The sequence below is a fragment of the Sminthopsis crassicaudata genome, chromosome 3 (assembly GCF_048593235.1).
Source record: "Sminthopsis crassicaudata isolate SCR6 chromosome 3, ASM4859323v1, whole genome shotgun sequence".
Classification (NCBI taxonomy): domain Eukaryota; kingdom Metazoa; phylum Chordata; class Mammalia; order Dasyuromorphia; family Dasyuridae; genus Sminthopsis; species Sminthopsis crassicaudata.
This window is the reverse complement of record NC_133619.1, coordinates 550,263,540-550,284,864: the sequence shown is the minus strand read 5'-3', so window position 1 is coordinate 550,284,864 and position 21,325 is coordinate 550,263,540. Positions and strand designations below refer to the sequence as shown.

The 21,325-nt window shown below is 32.5% G+C and overlaps 1 long non-coding RNA gene across 2 annotated transcripts in view; it reads left to right on the top strand.

The window, feature by feature from the left end:
• The window catches only part of LOC141563455 (uncharacterized), a 1,961,515-nt gene that overhangs the window by 978,082 nt on the left and 962,108 nt on the right, over nucleotides 1-21,325 (top strand). The window lies entirely within an intron of this gene.

Here is a 21,325-nt window from a genome sequence, read left to right as displayed (position 1 = left end):
AATGAGATATTTCAGATTATTTTATTTTTTCACTTTTTGGTTTTGCTTTATTGTATCTTGATTTCTCATAACGTCATTAGTTTCCGTTTGCTCAATTCTAATTTTTAAGGAATTATTTTACTCGGTGAGCTTTTGTACCTCCTTTTCCAATTGGTCAATTTTGCTTTTTAAAGAATGTTTTTCCTCATTAGCTTTTTGTATTTACTTTTGCCCCACTTTCAATTCTTTTCCTAAATTTTCTTCTATCTCTCTTACTTGATTTTCAAAATCCCTTTTGAGCTCTTTCATGGCCTGAACGCATTTCTTATTTTTCTTGAACACTTTGGATATAGTCTATTTGACTTTATTATCATTTTCTGAGTGTGTGACTTAATCTTTGTTGTCACCATAGTAATTTTTAATGGTCAGAATCTTTTTTTTTTTTTTTTTATTTTTTCCTGGCCTATTGCTTGACTTTTAACTTTTTCTTAATGTAGAGTTTTGTTTTCAGAGTGGAGGGTGCACTGCCCTAAGCTTCAGAGGTTTCAGCTGTTTTCCAAGATTTTTCTAGGGATCTGGCCACAAGCACTCTTTTCTGTCCTGAAGTTGTTAAAAGTGTCCTTACTCCACTGTTGCTATAAAATCTAGTGTGCTGAAGAACAATGTTTTTGCTATACTGAGGCTCAGATCTTGGGGTTGAGGCCATGGCCATACTAGACTTCACCCTAGTGCCACAAACCCTTTGAGCTGACCTTCTGAGTCCTTCTTGATTTTATAGGACCAAGAAGTCCAAAAGGCTCCAGCAGTGTTGCTGAATCAGAAGTCTCATTGCACTGACACAATGGTCTGGGATTGAGTCCTGAGGCTAGGCTGGTGTGGTCTGCACCAGGACTGCAAGCTGAATTCACCCTAATGTCAAAGATCTTTCCCTGGGAACTTCTAAGTTGCCTTGGGCTAGAAAATGTTCTATTCTGTCTTTTTTTGAGTGTTCTGATATTCTAAAATTTATTTAGATTCATTATTTAAAGGAATTTGGAGTGATTAGGGGGAGAAATTAGATGAGTTCCTTCCTTTACTCAGTCATCTTGGCTCAACATAAATTATTTTCAAAATTATCAGGAAGCTAAACATCTTGGAAGCATTTTAGGTTACTAAAATATAGGTCACACAATAATTATACTTTAGTAGATAAGTTTTAGACTGTTGTCTAAGGCTCAAAGGGATTAAATGAATTGCTCATCATCATAATTCATGGTCAAGAGCTAGGTTTGAATATGTGTCTCTGTCTTAGCAAACTATCCCATGATGGAAAAAATATGCCAGATTAAAGAGATGGCAGATTTTCCTGAACTTCCAGCCAAATTCAGGTCGTGGTTCGATGTGTCCTGGTTATGTGTCCTTAGACAAAACATTTAACTATTCTCAGTATTGATTTCCTTGTCCATAAAAGGAGTGTGTCACTAAAAACCAGGGCCAATTTTGCTCTGGTATCATCAGAAATGGTAGGGTGAAAGTGATCAGTAACACTGGACAATATTGAGTGCCAATAAAAAGTAACAAATTTTATTACTAAAGAGAATTTGTGAAACTTGTTCACTGTTGTTTTCTTTCCCTCTTGTTCTTCCCTTTAATTTCTACCCATTCGTAGCAGCAAATTGATGTTCTAACGTTCTTGCAGTTGATTTCTGGTTCTCTGGAACTAGGGCAGAAAGACTTGGCCAAGAGAAACAAAGATGAGTTGGAGTGAAAAAGTCATAGAGAACTTGTTTGAACAAGAGTTCAAACAAGACATAAAGCATAAATTTAAAATAATAAAAAAAAGGGAAAGCAGTATAGTTATGAGGGTTAGGGAAAGGGTCCCTTTAAAAAGCAAAATTTCATTTGAGTCTTGAAGCAAAGGGAATAGATTGAGATGAAAAAAGAGATTACCTATTATTAAGAGAAAAGTAAAGGGAAGTTGGATTACCCAAAGGAACAAGGTGATATAAATAACCTTAATGGGCATGTGACATTAAAGAATTTCAGGAATGTTCTCTCTTTATATTATGATAAGTCTTTGGGGTTTGGAGTCAAAGGAAGTGAAAAGGAAGAATGGTTCCAGGTAAAGCTGATTAGAATGACACCTAGCCTCATCACAGAAAACGCTGACAGAAAAAAAGTATAAAGGGCAGATTTTTATAAGGACTTGCACTATCACTTCATGAAATCCTTTTTCTATGTGTTCTGATAGTGCATGCACATGTGATTAATGAAGAATGGAGAAGTACTTGGTGAATTTCTGAGCCTACTACCTGAATCACATTGTCTGTTTTTGCCTAAGACAATTGTTGTATAGTTTCAGTTCAAGAATTGTAACTCAGTTACAAAGAACTCAGTTCTTTGATGTGAAGGAAGAGCTTTACAAAAAATATGGTGGAATATAAATGTGGGATAATTATATTATTATCTCTTATTATTGTTATGATAGTAGTGATAATAATAATAATCCTTATTGAAAATAATATACAATTTACATAGTATTTTATTTTTCCAGATATAAGCATATAGTTTTCAACTTTGCATAACCATGTGTTCCAAATTTTTCTCCTTTTCTCTCACATAAAACGCAATTGGCATTTAAGTTAAACATGTGTAATTCTTTTAACCATATTTCCATATTGGTCATGCTGCACAAGAAAAATCAAATCAAAAATGGTTAAAAATACAACAAATAAACAAACAAATAAGCAAAAAACAAGCAAGCAACAATAACAACAAAAAAGTTGAAAATGCTACATTTGATCTACATTCATTTTCCATAGTTTTCTCTTTAGATGAGGACGACTCTTTCTATCACAAGTCTCTAGGAAGTACCTTGAATCACCTCACTGTTGAAAAGAGCCAAGTCCATTACAGTTGATCATCATATAATCTTGCTGTTACAGTATATACTGTTCTCCTGGTTCTGCTCACTTCACTCATCATTTTATGTAAGTCTGTAAAAATAACACATTATGAGATATCGTGATTTAAAATTATTTGTTCATTTACTCATTTTTATTCATTCATTTAATTGTTTATTTGTTATTTGTTTAGTTTTGAAAACTGATTCTTCCTATTTCATCCCAGCTAGAAGCATAACAATCACTTATAGGTCCAATCCTAATAATACTAGGTATTGAAGTTTAGACTTCATTTCTTAGCTGGGTTGTTTTTTTCATTTCTTAGGCATCCTGCTGTCCTAAGGCTCTAAAGGATTTATCATATTGATGTGAAGCTTAGCACAAACATTCAAATAGTTATATTCCTACTGTAGTTCAGAAATCTTGAGCTCAAACAACCCACCATTCACAACCTACTGTGAGACAGGAAATATTGGCATATGTTTCCAAACCCAGATTGTGTAGTAATAATAATAATAATATATATATAATACTATACATATATATGTATATGTTTGTGCATATATATATATATATATATATATATATATATATATATATATATGCACATAAATAATTACAACCTAAATATATAGGAATATATATTATATATTCTAATTATTTTTATATTGATTCCTCTCTCCCTTCTGAATATAAGCTCTTTGTGAATAGATGTGGTTTCATTCTTTGCTCTTGTATCCCCAGCATCTACCATTGTGCATACCTCTAGTATGGAACTAATAAATACTTCTTGATGGATAGGTTGGTGAATTAATTGACTTGCAATGATTACCCACAAACTTCAGGCTCAAAACATGAGCCTAGTTGGGTTGTAGTAACCTAGGCATGTGGTAGCCAATCTCCTGGGTACACATGATTAATAGGATATTGCCAGTAAAACTGTATCTTATGCCAAGAAAATATTTTATAATTTAGATATGAGGTAGGGTGAGGGAGATTATTCACTTGATAATATTTCCTATTGATATGTTTTCCTATTGATATGTTTTTAATAATGAGATTCTCTATTATGTTTAAATAATTCAATTTAATTTTAAATAGCATTGATGCACAATTACATTTAGGAATTACTTTTTGCATAGAATAATCCTATTCATATTTAGTTCTTATACAACAACTATTAACTTTTTAGGGGGAGGTTACTGTTTTACTTATTGAACTGAGGTAGAGGCATATAAAACAGTACAGCAATGACTTATTAAATCCTTACTATATCCATTGAAGAGATGAAAAGTTTATATATAGTATGACCTCATACCTCAAAGAGTTTATGTAGTTTTTGTTCTTGTTTCACCAAGTTTCACTCTTCATGACCCTGTTTTGGGGTTTTCATGACAAATCCACTAGAATGGTTTACCATTTCCTTTTCCAACTTGTTTTAAAGATGATAAAACTAAGAGAAACAGGATTAAGTGATTTGCTTGGGTCACAGACCTAGTAAGTGTCTAAGGCCAGATTTAATTTCAGGTCATCTTGAATCCAGGTCTGGTGCTCTATCTACTGGGTTACATAGCTGCCTCAAAGGATTTCTAATTAAGGAAAAATTGTCACAAGAATAGATAGCTAGAATATAGTTTATGAATATGGTATTATTATTATTAATGATAATAAAAATGATACTACTACTACTAGTAGTAAGAAAAAATAGGGAAAGGCCTATATATCAGATAATTGGCATAGGAAATTCTAGACAAGGAACTCTACTTTAACAATGCATCTTAGTATCTTTTCTTAATGAATGGAATAAAGCACTGAAAGTTTAAGTGATTTCTGCAGGGTCACATTGCCAGTATATGTCAAAGGCAGCATTTGAACTCAGGCATTACTTGTAGTTATTTAATCAGTATGTTGCACTGATTCTCATGATACAAATGATAATTAATATATTTACTAGCAGGGTTAAGAAATGCTCAATTTAGTCTATAAATTGTGATTAAATATTTGATCCATTACATAAGCAACATTTATTCACAACATCTGCTACAACTTTGTAAAGAGAATAATTGGTAAGCATCTCATATCAGTTATACATATTTAATTTTAATTGTACAATAGAACATTTGCCTTTGTTCAATAAATATGATTGTACCCCAAAAGATTTTTGTTCTCAATAGATTCAATAAGCTGAATAGATATTTTATACATTACCGATGAGATATAATTAATTTCCTTAGAAAAGCAACATGATTATAAGACTCTTTTATATACACCAAAATCACAGTTTTTTATCTCAATAAATTAATCTTAGACTCTTTTAATCTAATTAATCCTTTAACTGAATACAACTCCACAGAGAAATATTTTCCATTACTAAAAATGTACAAGGATATAATTATGGATTTGCAAACAGATTCAGATAAAAATCATCTTCAGCTAACCAGTACCCAATCTCAATACAAAAAATTTTAATTTCTCATATTATTCCTTTTATGTGTATTTCCTCTTTTCTCTTTTATTACAAAATATGCAATTGGAAATATTTCTCCCCATACACAGATCTATGTAAGAAAGAATCTTTAGAAGATATATTTCACAACTTTATTGATCTTTTTGTTTCTTTGTAGGTAGGATATTCAAACAGTTAATCAGTTAACTAGAATGTATTAAGAACCAAATATTCCAAAGTACTGTGTTAAATTCTTGATGTATATTCTTCTCTTATTCCTTCCTCTTAGCTTTATATCCCCTACTTATTATCATTTGAAAATCATTATCTTTGGTAGAGAAAACAGAATAAAAATAGGAGTTAATTAATTTTGACCTTCTTTCTGTAATCATAGAGAGACTGTAAGAAACTTAAAAATAAGATTGTTTCTTTGTTACATTTATATCCATTAATAGCTGGGAAATTATTGGCACACAAGGGGCATTTAATAAATGCTTATTGGTTGATTGATTGATCATCCATTATACCAAACAAGGATCTGTCCATTCTTTGATCTTCTTGTCATGAATATGGCTAAAACAATCTTTTTTGTATTTTTTTTTTTTTTGTTTTTTTAGTCCCCTCCCACCAAAAAATTGCCACAACTCATCCTGGCCTATTTGTTAGCTGCATTAAATTATTTATCCTCACTATCAGCATTGTTTTAAATGTCATCCAATAATATGAGGTTATCAATGAATATCTTATTCAATTTCATCAGTTTCTTTAAACACCTACACACTTTCAATATTCTTGATTTTGTAGACTATATCATGAGAATTTATACTTGTACTGTTCCTTATACATTTCAATCTGATATTCCTTTTAGTTTCAGCTAATGGAACCACAGAATTTCTCCTACCACAATGCAAACAACTAGTCACCTAAGCCTCGCTTCAGTGATGTTTAATAATGAGAATGAACTGATAATAGGGGACAAGTGATCAAGAACACCAATTGTGCAGATGTTGCAAAATTCCAAAGGAAGTCTGCACATGGTACTGGACATGGTAAAGATAGTCATGGAAAGGAATTGTTAAACATGAAAAATATTGCATAAGAAGATAACAAAATGGTCTTTTATTCCTAAAGTCTCTGGGGTGACCTGACTTGGGGAAAGAAAAATAATTTAATATATTGAATAACTGAATAATATATTAATATATTGAAAAACTGAAAATGCTATATAAATGCAAAGTAGATAATAATTTTAATAATGATAATGATTTAATAATGATTATGTTAATGGCTGCTAGTGATGATGAGGGGGATAAACTAGCTGATCTCTGAGGTTCCTTCTAGTTCTAAATCTACAATTGATCATCTTCAGCCTTATAGCTCCTGAAAAAAATAATTAAAAATTCACATTATTATTTATCTATACAAAAGGAATTTCATAGAACTAAAAAAATTTAAGGTAACACTCACAGTGATACCTATCCAAAAGAAGGGGAAGTAGTTGATCAAATCTGTTAACACATTCAGAGCACTTTGATTAATATAAAACAAAATATACATGTTAACTATTATTAATAATAATTAGATTTATTATCTATCTATCTATATATATATAATTATAATTATAATAATATATAATAAATAAAAATTTTGGATAAATGCTAATGCTGTGATTTCTATATTTCAATGTTTAGTTGTCTTAGTAGTATCCATTATGATGACTTCCACTCATTTTAGATGAGTGTATGTCTTTACATAAAGATAACAAAAGAAAATTATGAATGCTTTAAAAAAATACCAACTTAAAAGCCAAATCCTTCAACATTACACATTGGCACAGTCAAAGTTACTTTTCAATAAGCTCTGACAACATAACATGACTCTAATTCAGTTTACATGAAATGGGTCTTTAAAAAATATTGGTTCTCATTCTCCAATTGATAAATGGTCAAGGGATATGAACAGACAATTCTCAGATGATGAAATTGAAACTATTTCCACTCTTATGAAAGAGTGTTCCAAATCACTACTGATCAGAGAAATGCAAATTAAGACAACTCTGAGATACCACTACACACCTGTCAGATTGGCTAAAATGACAGGAACAAATAACGATGAATGTTGGAGGGGATGTGGGAAAACTGGGACACTGATGCATTGTTGGTGGAGTGTGAAAGAATCCAGCCATTCTGGAGAGCAATCTGAAATTATGCCCAACAAGTTATCAAACTGTGCATACTCTTTGATCTAGCAGTGTTACTACTGGGCTTATATCCCAAAGAAATACTAAAGAAGGGAAAGGGACCTGTATGTGCCAAAATGTTTGTGGCAGCTCTTTTTGTTGTAGCTAGAAACTGGAAGTTGAATGGATGTCCATCAATTGGAGAATGGTTGGGTAAATTGTGGTATATGAAGGTTATGGAATATTATTGCTCTGTAAGAAATGACCAGCAGGATGAATTCAGAAAGGCCTGGAGAGACTTACATCAACTGATGCTGAGTGAAATGAGCAGAATCAGAAGATCACTATACACTTCAACAACAATACTGTATGAAGATGTATTCTGATGGAAGTGGAAATCTTCAACATAAAGAAGATCCAACTCACTTCCAGTTGATCAATGATGGACAGAAATAACTACACCCAGAGAAGGAACACTGGGAAGCGAATGTAAATTGTTAGCACTACTGTCTATCTACCCAGGTTACTTATACCTTCGGAAGCTAATAATTAATGTGCAACAAGAAAATGGTATTTACACACATATATTGTATCTAGGTTATATTGTAACACATGTAAAATGTATGGGATTACCTGTAATCGGGGGGAGGGAGTGGAGGGAGGGAGGGGATAATTTGGAAAAATGAATAAAAAAAAAATATTGGTTCTATGTTTTTTTTAACAATGTTAGCCCCAGAGAGAGCACAGAAGCTAAGCCACCAGTTACAACTCTTGAGCTAAATCAACATTTTAAAGGTATAAAATTTTATATCAAAACACCAGAGATTTCTTTTTCCCTAGGAATGGTAAGAATGAAGGAAGTTATTATCAGACTGGCTAATTCATAAGGGATTTAGATTTAAGTTTCTATTTCATGAGGTGACAATTTGAAACTGTTAAGTAAATCTATTCTGTGTAGATCTTCAAAGGTGGCTTCCTCCAGCTAATCTAAATTTTTGGTCGAACCTTGATTTTGCCTATAAGAGCATAGAGCAATTTATCCTGTAACAAATTCTGGAGTCATGAAGTATCCATTTGATGTGATTGAAACAAGCTCTTTTCTTGATGGACTCAGTTAAAAATTTGGGTAAATTCTAATGCTGTGATTTCTATATTTCAATAGTTTAGTTGTCTCATTAGTATCCATTATGATGACTTTTCTCATGAAAATGAAGAAAATACAAGATATTGTGTCTTGACTTTCCTTTAACCATGCTGAATGCTGATTGGGACACATATCAGTAAGCCAGTGCTGGTGTTGAGAAGTTAGCATGTGTTTTACTATGGCAAAGTGAAAAGAACATTAGTTTGAGATTTGAAATCCTGGGCTCAAATGGTGGCTTTATTTCTTACTATCTCTGTGATCTTAAGTAGTTCCTTTAACTTTTCAAGGATTAAGCATATCTCATAGGTATTATATGAGTTGGAATCAATTCTGCTTAACAAATATTTAAGTTTCAATTTTGCTCTAGTCAGTGCTAAGTGGTGAGAATGTATAGACAAAAGGAAATAGACCTTGGGCTCAAAAAGGATATATTTCTAATACAAATTTAAATTTTCACTTTAATTGCCATAGCTACATTTATCTTTCTATCATCTATTTATCTATGTATCTATGTATATGCACGTGCACATAAACACATGTGTATATGTATATATGTGTACATATACATATATGTATACATGCACACATACATTGTTCCACTAATAATTATTGTATATGTGTACATGTAACAAATATAAACATGCATGCATATAATTATTGTTGTTGTTATTATTATGTTATGGTACTTGTTATATTTTCTGAAATATAGTCTTTCACAAAGTATAGCATGATAGACAGTGTGATGTAGATGATACAGTAGATGGAATATTCTCCTTAGAATCAGGGCGATTAATTTCTCTGCATCTGATTTCCCATTTTCACTGACTGTCCGTTATGCCTAAAATTCTCTTTTCATCTCTGACTCATGAATTTTTTCATTCCTTCAAGTTCCAGCTAACATTTCATCTTCCACAAGTTTTCCCTTGATCCTCTGTAATTCTCTCTAGTTCATCCTTTATTTATCATGTTTGTACATAGTTATTCACATTTGCTTCCTGATATTTTAAGCTCCTTGAGAGCAGAAATGGTTCTTTTTTTCCTCCTCTGCCATTGTTGTTGGCCTTTTTATATATTCCTAGCATGTACAATGCATACAGAAAGAGTTTCATCAATTCTTGTTGAATTGACTCTAGTACCTAACAATGAGTTAATATGAGGTTCAAACAAGATAATGTAAGTAAGGTGCTTTGAAAATCTTCAAGTGCTATGTAAATAAATACCAGTCATTATTCTATTAACCTGAGTCCATTTTCCAATCTACTATTGTTATTTTAAATTTCACTCCCATATCTTTCCAACTCTGCAAAGGCAAAACAATAGACTACCACCTCGGAGGAAAAAGACTCCTCATTATACTAAAAACAAGTCACATCTCTCTTAAATCAGAACTTAAGACTTAGGGACAAAAGATAATGTATTCACAAATAGGAAACAGTAGGATCAATCAGTGTATATTACACATGTGGAACTCCTTGGTAAAATATATTCTACATAAACATTTTAACACAATCTTCCTCAGGAGCATTGCTTTCCTGGAACAAAGGTAGGAAATAACCAAATCAAAAACAGAATATGGTGACATGGCGGTATATCTACTTAGCAAATGTACTGGGGGAGAGGAGGGAAAGATATGAGGTTGAAGTTTCAGTGTTATGGTTATGTAAAAGCTCCAGGACTATCCCCCAAAACATATGAAATAATCTCTTGAGCAGTAGTACAGCACTGACAAGGTCTACTCTTTCTTACTTGGTATCATTCATTCTTTTACAACTTATAATAATGTCTCTTTAAAATATATATTTTTTAAAATTGACAACCATATTTCAGTGTAACTAGTTTCCTTTGTAATTTGATGTACTTTATGCATTTAAAGACTGTTATGTGATAAATTGTATAAGTTTCACTAGACTGCCAAAGGGGTCCATGATACAAAAACTTTATAAGAACCCTCAATTTAGAAGATGATCAAAGTGTATACTGCAGGCTAATATCATTCCTGGCAGAGTTATTTTCAGTATAAGGAGATGGGTATGTACTCCAAACATAGCTTTGGTCTACATCAGGAGAAAATGTGAATTAGTGTCAATGAAACCAATGAAATTTCATATTCTAACAGAATTATATACACTCTTTTATCACAACAGTAGAATAGGATGCAATATATTCTGCAAGAAAATTTGCAAAGCTAGCATTTACATGTGAAAAAAGACATTTGTTTAATGATGTCAGAAGTCCTAATGTCAAGCTTAGCATTTTCTGACTCTGGCCAAGTTGCTTAAATTCTCAATGGGGCAGTTTCCTTGTCTGTAGAACAGAATAACAATAATTGTACTATATATTTCCCAGAGTTGTTGAAAGTGTTTTATAAATCTTAAAGCACTATGGTCATGAGTTTTTTTGTTATTTTATAAATCATAAATATAGTGAAATAGAGTGCTCTATGATGATATTTCTGAGACAGGAAATACTGTCTTTCCTCTCACCTTCAGTTCATTCTGTCTCCCATCCCCCAAAAAAGTACCCATCTACTTATTCTTTAAATAGGAAGTCAGAGCTGGAATCCAGGTTTTCTGATCCCAAGGCCATTTATGCCCTGAGATTTGCTCTTAAAAACTATTTCATCTTGGACAAAATTACTTAAACTTTCTGAATCTCTTTTTCCTTGATCATGAAATGAGGACAGTAATTCTGCAACTCTCTCCCTAAGGGTAAGACAATGAGAAAAAGCTGTTGTAATTGAAAAGCATTCTAAAAGGGAGCTAGCAAGATGTAATACTACTGGAAATTGGACCAAAGGGATGAGTACAAATCCTGCCTCAGAAATTTACTAGCCATGAAAATTTAGGCCAGTCTGTTCAATTCTCAGAGTGACTACATCTGTCTTAATGCTTTCATTACTTACCTGAAAGTGTTTCATAAAATTTTCCCATGATTTGTAAAACAGTATAAAATAGTGAGTTCTTAGTACTCATCTTTGAGTCTCAATTTCAAAAGTGGTAAAATGGAGATAATTCTCTCATTCCCTCTCAGGGTTATTTTCAGGAAAATCCTTTGTAAAACTTAAAACACTGTGGAATTACTAGCTATACTGCTTAATCTCCTTGAGGAAAGAGACTGAATTTAGATAAAATGATCAAAAATATTAGTTGGTTAAGGTACTGATTTATTTTATTCTAAAAATAAAGTGACAAGTACCTTGAAAAGAGATCTATGCCTGGAGTCTGAAACAGTTGAGTTCAAATGTGGCTCCAGAAACTTATTAGTTATGTAAACCTAAGAAAGTCACTTAATACCTATTTGCCTCAATTTCCTCAACTACCAAATGAGACTAATAAAGACTCCCAGTATTATAGTAATAACAACTCCCAGTGTTCCTGTGAAGATCAAATGAAATAATCATTGTAAAATACTTAGCTCAGTGCCAGACTATCCAGCTTTGTTTTTAGAAAAGGTGTAGAACTGACTCTTAAAATGTTTGTTCAGTAAAGAGTCTTTTTGTTATCTGGCTTGTTTTTTACTCCAAACCATGGGGGTTGCCTCTGATTTTCTTGTTCTTGCATGTAATGGAACAAGATGTTCATGTCTAATTATGCTTCATTACAGCTCAGCTCATTTAGCTTTTGGCTTGACTCTGTTTTTATTACCTGTTGGGGAGTGTGATTGCAGAGCTGAGTGTTATCAATGACAGTAAAGGCAACTCAAATCTGATATTTACTTCCTAACTTATTGAATTCAGAATTAGGTTTATGAGGAAGCAGGATGTGATCCAAAAGGGTAGAATAGAGATTCCAATACTCTTCCGCTATTAGAGCAGATTTCTGATCTTATTGTAGTTATTTAGACAGTGTAGCATAATGGGAAAAAAATCACAGAATGAAGTGAAGAAAAAGGTACATTCTTATTTTAAACTTTTCATTTACTAACTGTATGATTTTGGGAAAGTCCCTTTTGAAACTTATTCCCTAATCTAAAAAAAAGCAAACAAACAAACAAAAAAAAAAAAACTCGCATAATGGAACATTCACTTTCTGCCATGGAAAATAATTATAAAGGAAAATAAAAAGGTGAGATCTATTATTAGAGGATAATAGAATCCCACAGGAAGTGGTTGATTTTCAGACCCGATTTTTCAGATGGCCTAAAGTTCAGAGTGATGCAAGTAAGCCAGTCAACCAATCAAACTGTTTTTTAGCACCATAGAAAGTCAGAGCCAGACATTATTTTAAGATAAAAAATGTTAGAAGAAATAAAATTTAGAAAAAAAAAGTCAGAATTGGAAGATTGGAAAATTTGTCCTGAAAATAAACTTAGAATATGAAATGTCAGAGTTGAAAAGCATCTTGGAATGTGGAATATTAGGATACAAAATAAATAGAAAGAAGCTGCAGAGGTGGAGTCTATTTACAATGTGAGAAGTCTGGGGATGGAGTGAGATTCCATGAAAGATATTTCTGTAGCATGGTAGATTTAATCAAAGAGTGAAAAGTGAAGCCAAGAGAAGATTTTCATACTCAAAGCAATATTACAGAGAGATTAGTAAACTACTCGTTAGAAAAAAATCCAAATATCTCAAAAACAAGAATGTTAATTCTTTCTATTTTTAAATACAAGTTTATGGGGTAAATTTCTTCATTTGTAGAAGGAAGGAGAAGGCAAAACAGGAGGCAGGCTAAAAGGAAGGTAGGAAGGAAGGAAGAAAGGAAGGAAGGAAGGAAGGTAGGAAGGAAGGAAGGAAGGAAGGAAGGAAGGAAGGAAGGAAGGAAGGAAGGAAGGAAGGAAGGAAGGAAGGAAGGAAGGAAGGAAGGAAGGAAGGAAAGAAGGAAGGAAGGAAGGAAAGAAGGAGCTCAACCTAATTATATTATAATTAAATTATATTTACTTATATGTGTGTGAATATATAAAATTTGAGGACAGAGAGCAGGTTGGGATGGCAATGGTTGGGAAAACCTTCAATTCCATTCAAATAAGTCTTGAAAGAAGCTACAAATATTAAGAGTTATACACAAGAAGAGAATATATGACATGCTTAGGGGGGAGTCTGTGTAAATGCATGAAGATCTCTAATGTTGAGCTTGTGGAACTTCCAATAAAGTAGTCTGACAGAAATGTAGAGTTCATAAAGGAAGATCATAAAAAATAAGACTGAAAAGACAGGTTGAGGGCAGATTGAGGAATTTGCAATTTATCCTAGAGGCAATAAAAAGTCACTGGTGATTGCTAAGCCAGGGAGTGATGTCATAACAATGCATTAAGAATATTATTTTGACAGCTGTGACACTGAAAACAGGAAGACAAGTTAAGAAGATGTTGAGCAGAACATTCTATTCAAATCTGGTACCATTCCATTGTTCACACACACACACACACACACACACACACACACACACACACACACACGAAGGCAGGGAAACAATAGTTCAAAAGCTAAAGTAAGCAACTCACTTCAACAGACATATATGTTAAATACTTAATTGTTCAAAATCTTCCTATAACTTCTAGGGATACAGAAAAAAAAAAATGAACCAATCATTTTCCTTAAAGATCTTACATAACAGAATGTATATAATAGAATATACATGAATCTGTTTACCACTAAGCATATTATGGACATAAATAAGTATAAGGAAGGAGAACAAGTAAAAAGTTTTATATTATCTAAATATAACAGTTTTTTTTTAAATTTCTTATGATACTAGAATCTTTGCTGGGATGCAATTCCAAACTATAGTAATCAATAAATACTTCAGTAGGTAATACCTACATGATAACATAGATCTTCAAGAATGCAATCCATTCAATACCTACCCCGTAGCCTGTGATTTCTGTCTTTGTCTTTTAGTATATTCACCAGAGAGGATACAATCTACTATGCCTGAAGCTTTTTTGTCTTTCTCCTACAATCTCTGGAGTATCAGTAAAGCATTCTGGTTGCTTGGTATTGCTTGTTTTCTCTGAGTAGCCAGTCCATCTTCTCTTTTATTGTCCTATTCCTTGAACACATCATTTACCCTTGATTTTTTTTTCAATTCCTAATTATTTCATGATATAGCTCACTCCACAGCAGATCATAGGTCTTTGCCTTTTTCTCTATTTAATATGTATGTTTATTTCTTCAGACACATTTGTATTCCATGTCTTTCTGTCATATCAAAATATAAATAGACTGATGGCATTAAACACATGTATGTATGTATGTTTGTATGTACTTTCTTTGGAAGCTTAGTTAGTAAATAAGTTTTCGAAATTTCTTGAAGACAATCCAGCAAAGTTTCATGATCCTCTTTAACTCTGACCAATTGATTCCTCTTCTCTAATGTTTGTCCCCAATCTAAGAAATCTAGTACAATTCCTTCCTTTTTTCTTTCTTTTCTTCCTTCTTTTCTTTCTTCTTTCCTCTATCCCAATGATGAATATCTTGGAAACAAATATTTCCTTTTTTATGCCTTGTCTATCATCAGGGAGTTGTTCACTTGTGTTACTTTTGTTATAATATCTTCCAAGGAATCTTGAACTATTATGATTACACTTTTTTCCCCTAATTCCATTCAATGTAGCATTTCATTTTAATAAATAAAAAGGTCTTTTTTTATAAGCAACAAAAATAAGCACAATAGGATCTTATAATACTTACATTTTTTTCAGTTAAATATCAAATAGTGATGTGATCCATTGTTTTATTGGTAACAAAATAAACCAGATCCATTAATCAGTGCTTGCTGAGGTAGATTGTAGCACTACAAAATATGATTTATTTTTGGATGATCATGAAGGTACAATAAACAAATATAAGATTAATTTAACATTGTAGGCAAAAGGATGGTTATATTTTTGATAAATAATTTTATAGTAGAATAACATGAAAGCATAAACAATATTATTGTGTGTATAAATACACATAAATGGATGTAGGATGCTCAAATTAAAAATAAAAGTTGGGCATCCCAGGTTTGTGTCAGTACCCCAATAATCCTAAAAATGAGAAGGTGCCTATTTCTAAAGGTGACCCTATATATAATAAGCACTTTGTAGAAAGACAGCATCATCAAAAATCAGAAAAGGTAAAAAGTCATAGATATATGATAATCCATATTGATGAAGGGAAAACAGTGTAATGAAATTTCAAAACCACCAATGTATCAAATGTTTTCCTTCCAATGGGCCTTGTTTTCCTCATAAGAAAATTGAAAAATTAGAGATTATTTCTAAGATCACTCCCATCTTAAAATGTAGTTAATATGTGAAATTACTATGTTTATATATATATATATATATATGTATATATATATATATATATATATATATATATATATATATATATATCCTTGTGAAACTGATTTTTAAGAGTTTTTAAAAAAAATATTCAGATCTTTAAAGCTTGAATAAGTAATTCATCACCTACCTACGGTCTATAAGAAATAAGGGTTAATCTTTCCATTTAATGATAAAATATTACATTGACATCTTGGCAACACAAATTAAGAACAAGATCAGAAATATTGGGTTTCAAAGTTTGTCTCTGATATGTACTGGCCTTGGGAAAGTCACTTAACCTTGAAATGCATTGGACTGTGAATTGCAGAATAATTGTAGGTTTGTTTTGGTGGATGGAATTTCTTCAAAAGGAATTATCTTTCTCAATGCAATCAAGAGTTCAGATACAAAAGAAATACATCAAGTGCACACACACATATGTGTATGTGTGTGCTGTGAGAGGGAGGGAATTATTGGATAGGAAGGAGGGCAGGGAGCAAAGAAAGACAGAGAGACAGAGACAGAGACAGAAAAAAGAGACAGAGAAAACAGAGACAAAGAGACAGCGAGAGGGTGGAGGGAAGGGAAAGGAGGAGTAAAGGTTGGAAAGGAGAAGAAGAAAGAAAAGGAAAAGGAGGAGAGAGAAAAGAACAGAAGGAAATATATCAAGAGCCTAAGAGAAAAAGAAAAAAATGTAAGAGAGGCAAAAATGAACACATAATTGATGAAACATCATTATCTTTCTTCATATTCCATGAAGTCAATGACTTATTTGTCTTTATACTTAACAGTGCTTTGCATATAGAGGTCTTGCATGTTTGTGTAGATGGTCTTGCAAATTGTAAAATCTATGTACATCCTTTAACTTTAACTCATCTAGGCAGGACTAGTATTGCTATTCTCACTTTAAGGAAGATCTTAAGTTGAAAACATATTAAACATTTTATCTCAGGACATAATATTACTTAGTAGTACTTGAAACTGAATCCAAGACCAAGTCTTTTCCCACTATTTATTCTGTCTCCCTTGAGATCAAGTAGATAAAATAAATGAAATATTCTTTCTGTCTCTTTGATGACTAGATCATTCTACTGAACTCCCATTTGGTTTATTTCATCTAATTTGATATTACTCTTATATTTAAGATTTGAAAAATTGACATATTAATTTGCTATCAAAATGTCTGTAGAATAATTGAGAATAGTAATAGAAAGAAATAATAAAATAAATAAAAATACTTAGAATGTAGAGTACTATAGATTTAGGATATTCTCTCATAAGTGATTTATTCTTATGATTGTTATTTTTTAAAGCAAGTTATCTAAACAAGTTAAGACTGAAGATATTGAGTGTAACGACCTTGCAAGTAATCAAGTAATACTGAAGAACTTATGCTTTTAGGGGAAGAAAATGTTTTAACAAATGTTAGCAAAAAAAAAAAAAAAAGAGAGAGAGAGAGAGAGAAAAAAGAGAAAACAAAAAGAAAAAAATGGCACATATCATGATTTTGATTGAATTAAATAATGCAAAAGCAGCAATCATCTGCTCTATGCTTGTTAGGTACAAGGTATCCTGTTAAACTCTCGAAACAACTTAGTACTCAAGTGGATTCATGATCTCATTGATGTGACGGCTGTCTTCACTGATGCAGATTGTACCCTAGCCACACCTCCCCAACTTGTGTTGCTCATCTAAATTTTCATATAAGATTTCATCAAATAATATATTCAGTGTAATTTGTGGGGAGTGGGGGTGGAGAACAAATTCCTTGAATTTTCTTAATTTTGTGGACATATCTATAGAACACTTTTATACTGATTTCTCAAAACAGAGATGATCTTTGTTCTCAATTTCCTTATTTTTTATTATAAACAGAAGTATTTTTGAGATATAAAACTAACAAAATTAATATAATACTGAAGAAAGTATATGTGTTGTAAAATGTATGGGATTGCCTGTCATCGGGGGGAGGAAATGGAGGGAGGGGGGGGATAATTTGGAAAAATGAATACAAGGGATAATATTATAAAAAAAAATTACTCATGCATATATACTGTGAAAAAAATTTCCAAATAAAAAATGTGATGTGTGTGTAAATATATATATATATATATATATATATATATATATATATATATATATATATATATATATATGTACATTTGTATGTGTATTTTTATGTTCATGTTTAATTTAGAAATAAAAATCCTGATCTCCTGGGTCAGGTGCATGATAACATTATGAGAAGAGAATATATGAAGAAGAAAAGAGACTCTCAGATATATCTAAGGTTTTAGAGTGATGAAAATTAGATGATCAAAACTGCTATATGTCATAAGTAACTGCTAATTGATCTATTTGTTAATTTGGTAAACATTTATTAAATGCCTAGTGTATGTTTTTGTTGTTGAATTACTTAATCAAGTCCAACTCTATGTGAGCCCATTTGGGGTTTTCGTGGCAGAGATACTGGAGTGATTTGCTATTTCCTTCTGTAGCTCATTTTATAGACAAGGAATTTAAGACTTGCCTAGTTGTAGTGAGCTGTCGTCTCCAGAAGCTGCCGGATCGCTCTCTGGGAAGAGATCTGCTGTGTTAACTCAAATCTCTCAGACAGATTCTTCTTCCTGTAGTGAACCGTTGTCTCCAGGCAGTTGCTGTTAACTCTTGTCCAGAGAAGTGACTTCCCTTCCTGCAGAGAGCTGCGTCAAGCCAGATGTAGTGCAGAGTCTTCTCCTCTTTAACTCTTGTCCTTCTCCAGTCCAATCTGCTCTCCAGGCCCAATGTTGTCTCTTTTATCCTCCCAGAGAATGGGCTTGGGATAATGCAAGGGCTTCTGGGAATAACCACTTCAGCCAATGAACTTGCTCCTTCTATCAAGTCAACCTGAGTTCTCACCTTGTAATTGTCCAGACAACCTGAGTAATCACCTAGTAATCCTAACACCTAGTGTCTACTGAGTTTTTATTCTTTAAACAAGCCTTGTTTAAGTAGCTGTTATATGCCAAATACTAGTGATACAATGACAACAAAAATGAAAGCTTTGCTAGATAGGGGAGAGAATAAAGAATATATTCACTAATGAATATGAGGGGGGAGATAATCAAACTTTAAGAAAGAAATAGTCCTTTCCTCAAGAATGTCTACATTTTATAGGTATGGGAAAACAGAGATACTAACAACTGGGCTAAAGAAGAATTATGGCAGGTCTCTTGTAGAAAATGATACCTAAATTGTCTTTGGAAGAAAATTAGGACTTCAAAGAAGAAGTGAAGAAGTAGTACAATCTAGCATATATATATATATATATGTAATATCACTATACTGGATCCTGGGGAAAAAAAAGAAAATAATTAACAACTTAGATTATTAGATCTAGAAGAGACTTTGGTGACCAGTGAGTTCAATCTTCTCATCATATAAGTGAGGAAAATGAGTCCTAGAAAGAGAAAATGACTAAATAAAAGACACACGGCAAACCAGTGGTATGGTGTACATTTAAAATGAGGAATCCTAGGTTCTAGTTTAGTGTACTTTTGGTTGACTCCTCATCAAAATCACATTTTATTTCATTTTAATTTTTAAAACATATGTACAGATAATTTTTCAACATTGACCCTTGCATAATTTTGCATTTCAGATTTTCTCCTCCTTTCCCCCCTCCCCCTTCCCTAGATGGCAAACGATCCAATATATGTTATATATGTTAAAATATATGTTAAATAAAATATGTGTAAAGATATTTATGCAATTATCTTACTACACAAGAAAAACCAGATCAAAAAGAAAAGAAAATGAGTAAGAAAAAATGCAAACAAACAATAACAAAAAGAGTGAGAATGTTATGTTATGATCCACACTTAGTTTTCAGTGTTCTCTCTGGGTGTGACTCTTCATCACAAGATCATTGGAACTGGCCTCAATCATCTCATTGTTGGAAAGAGACACATTCATTATTGATCATCCTATAATATTGATGTTGCCATGTACAATGATATTCTGGTTCTGCTCATTTCACTCAGCATCTGTTGATGTAAGTCTCTCCAAGCCTCTCTGTATTCATCCTGCTGGTCATTTCTTACAGAAAAATAATATTCCATAACATTCATATACCATAACTTATTCAGCCATTCTCCAATTGATGGGCACCCATTCATTTTCCAGTTTTTAGCCACTACAAAAAGGGCTGTCACAAACATTTTTGCACATACAGGTCCCTTTCCCTCCTTTAAGATTTCTTTGGGATATATAAGCCCAGGAGAAAAACTGCAGGATCAAAGGGTATGCACAGTTTGATAACTCTTTGGGCATTGTTCCAAATTATTCTCCAGAATGGTTGGATCAGTTCAGAGTTCCACTAACAATGTATCAGTGTCCCAGTTTTCCCACATCTCCTCCAACATTTGTCATTATCTTTTCCTGTCACCTTAGCCAATCTAAGAGGTGTATAGTGGTATCTTAGAGTTGTCTTAATTTTCGAACTTCTGTCACAAGAGAGCTGGAAGAGAAATGGGAAAAGGAAAGGGAAGCTTGGTAAGAGAGCCTCGAGAAGTCATCCCATGCATTCAAAGACAGAGTGGATAAAGAAATCAAATCATTGAGAAACAAGATTAGTGAGCTGGAAAAGGTAAACAACTCCAAGGAAAACAGGATTAGTGAGCTGGAAAAAGAAAACAGCTCTCTAAAAAATAAAATGGATAAAATGGAAAAAAATTCCATAGAAGATAAAAACTCAATTAGACAATTACAAAGAGATATAAAAAAAGTGAGTGAAGAAAATACATCATTGAAAATTAGACTGGAACAAATAGAAATGAATGACTCAAAGAAAAACCAAGAGGTAGTCAAGCAAAACCAGAGAAATGAAACAATTGAAAAGAATGTCAAGTACCTTACTAGAAAGACAACAGACCTGGAAAACAGATCCAGGAGAGACAATTTGAGAATAATCGGACTCCCTGAAAAATGTGAGGAAAAAAAGAGCTTGTACACTACTTTCAAGGAAATTATCAAAGAGAACTGCCCAGACATTCTGGAAACAGAGGGTAAAATAGACATTGAAAAAATTCATCGATCACCTACTAAAAGGGACCCTAAAATCAAAACGCCAAGAAATAGAGTGGCCAAGTTCAAGAACCATCAGACAAAGGAAAAGATATTGGAAGCTGCTAGAAAAAAGCAATTCAGATATGGAGGATCCACAATAAGGATAACCCAGGATCTAGCAGCGTCCAAATTAAAAGAACGCAGGGCCTGGAACATGATATTCCGAAAGGCTAAGGAACTTGGTATGCAGCCAAGAATAATTTACCCAGCAAGAATGAGCATCGTTTTCCAGGGAAGAAGATAGACATTTAACGAAATAAATGAATTCCATCTATTTTTGCTGAAAAAAACAGACCTATATAAAAGGTTTTATCTTCAAATACAGAACTCAAGAGATT